The sequence below is a fragment of the Saccopteryx bilineata genome, chromosome 3, assembly GCF_036850765.1.
Source record: "Saccopteryx bilineata isolate mSacBil1 chromosome 3, mSacBil1_pri_phased_curated, whole genome shotgun sequence".
Classification (NCBI taxonomy): Eukaryota; Metazoa; Chordata; class Mammalia; order Chiroptera; family Emballonuridae; genus Saccopteryx; species Saccopteryx bilineata.
In genome coordinates, this window is record NC_089492.1 from 14,400,649 (window position 1) to 14,403,891 (window position 3,243).

The window sequence follows — 3,243 nt, forward strand, 5'->3', positions numbered from 1 at the left end:
CCAGCTTGCTGCAGAAGGCCGGCGTTATTTTTTGGGGGGAGATGAACAAACTAGGCTGGGTTTCTGAAAATGGATATATATATATATTTTAGAGGGTCTTTGGTAAGCCAGCTTGATGGCCATGAGCTCTGTTTGCTCCTGCTTCTGATTACTGTGTGACTTGAGGCAAGTGACTGAACATCTCTCCGCTCGTTCCTTATCTATAAACGGGGTAAAATAATTGTTATCTCCAACACAGGATCTTTATGATGATTATGCTCCTGGCCTGTATAGATATTATAGCATCTATTTTCTTTACTGAACCAGTGCTGAGGAAGGGGGGATGCTATAGCTAGAAGAGGGGGAGAGTGGGAAGTATGTGAGTTCAGGGGGTATGGGAGCAGGAGGACATGGTGTCTCTGAGTGGGACGGGCAGAGATGCTACAATATGGCCTGAGAATAGCTCTGGTCCTGTCTGTCTCAGTTCCAGCTCAGACATCCTAACTGCTGGCCTATCGGTTGGTAGTGGTTGAAAGACTCTGTTCTTGGGTCCCCGGGACCAGCTGGATCTGTGTAATAGCTGGTCCCTCGAGACAGGTGTAGTAGTCATCATTCTCCAAAGAAACGGAGCCAATAAGATTGTGTGTTTGTGTGTTTCTTTTAAGGACTTGGCTCACAAAATCATGGGGGCGTGGCGCATCAAAAACCTGCAGGACAGGCTGGTGAGCTGGAGACCCAGAAAAGAACTGGTGTCTGAGTTCAGAGGTAGTCTGCTGGCCGAGTCCCTTCCTGCTAGGGGACCTCAGCCTTTGTTCAGCTGATTGGATGAGGTCCACCCACATTGTGGAAGGCGATCAGCTTTATTCAAAATCCACTGGTTTGAATGTAAATCTCACCAAAACATTTGGAATAATGTTTAACCAAATATTGGGGCACAGTAGCCCAGTCAAGTTATCACATAAAGTCAGCCATCCAGTGGGCATGCGCTACCAGTGGGGTGTGGTCTGCATTGCCTTACGCCTAACCCCAACCCACACCATTCATTCTCTTATCTTCCGGATGCTGGCAGGTGTTTGAGTTTGTGATGCTTACTCCAGCAACCCTCTTCACGGTTATGTACAAGATTTCATCATTGAACACTACATGATCAAGTTTGCCTTGCCAAACCCAAACAGCTTTCTGGATTTAGAAAGAAAATGCCCACTTTCTTTACTGGTGTCAAGTGTACCTTTTATTATCACGAACCAGCTAGAGGACAAATGTAGGCATGTTGGGGTCGTTGACTGGGATGGATGTGCTGTAACTCATACGAGCTCAGACGTGGAGCATGCTGGGATTGTAACAGTGCGGGACTGGGGATGGAGGGAAAGCCAGACATAGCAGGAGCAGCTATGGTTTTCCTGCTGCTGGAGGAACACGATGGGAAAACCAAAGGGCAGGAGCAGCTGTCCTGGGGGCAGCCTGGGGACCCAACCCTCAATGTCCAACGTGGGGAGCAAGTTTTTTTTTTTTTTAATAGTGAAAAGTTACAGTTTTGCGATTGAGGCCACATATTGTGCTTTGACTCATATTTCTTCTGAGTCAACCAAAGGGTGTGAGGACACAAAATATGGGACACTTCAGGAATTTGTGTGTCATCTTAGCACAAGACCTTGCTAACCTTCTCTATATTGTTCCAATTTTAGTATATTTGCTGCCGAAGTGAGTACTAGGAGTGGCAATCTCTGTGTACTTGTGCAGGTGCGTATCTGGACAGGAGGGTTAATCTGGAGTGGCGTTCTCCCCACTGGTTGGTTCCGGAAGGTTGGCGATACTCTAGGAGTCTGTGCAGCAGAAGCCGTTCAGGAAGGAGAGCAGCGTGAGCTACGCTGGTCTGGGTTTTCATTCAGAAAGTTCAGATTCAGGGAAGGATTGATGGAGATAAAACCTGTGCCAAGGAAATGGCCAGAGCATACTGGCAGAGCTGGAGGTAAGGGTGCTGTGGGCTAGGCCGTGTGGAGAGCCCAGGTTCATCCCAGCACAGGCTAAGCGACCACAAGCAGGGAGATGCATCTCAAACCTCATCTATTGCTGCTGCTAAGGTTGCTGTCCTGATCCTCACAGACAAGAGGATATGGGGGGATTGAAATTGTGACAGATGCAGGTGTCATTGTTGACTGTGACATGCAGGCAACAGGGCCAACAAGTCCATGTGTGTGCGGGAAACTGTCAGTGATGGCGGCGCCCTTGCTCCCCCGGGGTGCACCTCACTCATGACCTCGGATGAGGTCAGGAATGGAAGGGCATGTACTAATGAGGCAGTGGTTGACTTCTCCATGAGATGGCGCTCACAGCTTGTCTTTGTGTGTGCCTGTGGGTTTTTTGTTTTTTTTTTTGCTTTGATAAACAACTCACTTGTAAATTATACTCTGTTTCAGAATTCATTGAAATAGGACTTGTCTTCTAATCTAAACAGCAGATTTATGTACTTTACTTACATGATTCATAGATCATATTTCTGATAGTTAACCTCTTTTTCCTTCTGGCATATGGAGGCAGAAGGAGATAAGGAGTGTATTATAATCTCCTTGTCCCCCAACCCCAGGACCCCGCCCCCTTCCCAAGGGACTCACAGTCTGGCTAGACTTGAAGATCCACCTGTTGCTTTGACTCAAGGTGGACTTGAGTGCTATGTGGGATGTGCTATGTGGGAGGTAGAAACAAGATGGTATCACTGGGCAATGGAGGAAGAGATGAATTGTCTGGAAACTTCTTGAAGGAAGATTGAGACATCAATGAACTCTGAAGGAAAGCTAAGATTTACAGTGAAAATTACTTTTTCTAGAGACTCTGAATAGAAGCATCACAAACAACCCAGTGAAACGTTGCCCAGGGGCAGACCTTGCCCTAAGAGCTGTTTGAGACAGAGACCTTGGTGTGTGAGTCTGAACTTAAAAAAAAAGGAGAAAGGGAGGGGAAGGGACAGAACTTTGCAAAACCCAGGAAGTATCCCCAATGTCTGGGGGAGAAAAGGAGTCAGGTAAACACCAAAGCAGGGCTTTGGCAAGTAGGAGGAATTGTTCCCTTTTGAAGTTATTTCAGGCAAGAGGTGAAGTACAAATGAACAGCTTGGGAATCAATAAGTAATTAATTGCACATTTGTGTAGTACTTTATGGTTTAGAAAGAAGGGTCACAATGTAGGAATTTTCGATATTCTGTTGAACAGATGAGGATGCAGAGACTTGGCGAAGTTAAGTCAATTACTTAAGATCTCATACGGAGTA

The 3,243-nt window shown here is 46.4% G+C and overlaps 1 non-coding gene across 1 annotated transcript; it reads right to left on the minus strand.

Annotated features, from left to right (window-relative positions):
- Positions 1 to 1,582: 1,582 nt before the first annotated feature.
- LOC136332734 (U6 spliceosomal RNA) lies at positions 1,583 to 1,688 on the minus strand. The gene has a single exon (XR_010730890.1). It is a non-coding gene; the product is annotated as a U6 spliceosomal RNA (small nuclear RNA).
- Between the last annotated feature and the right edge of the window lie 1,555 nt (positions 1,689 to 3,243).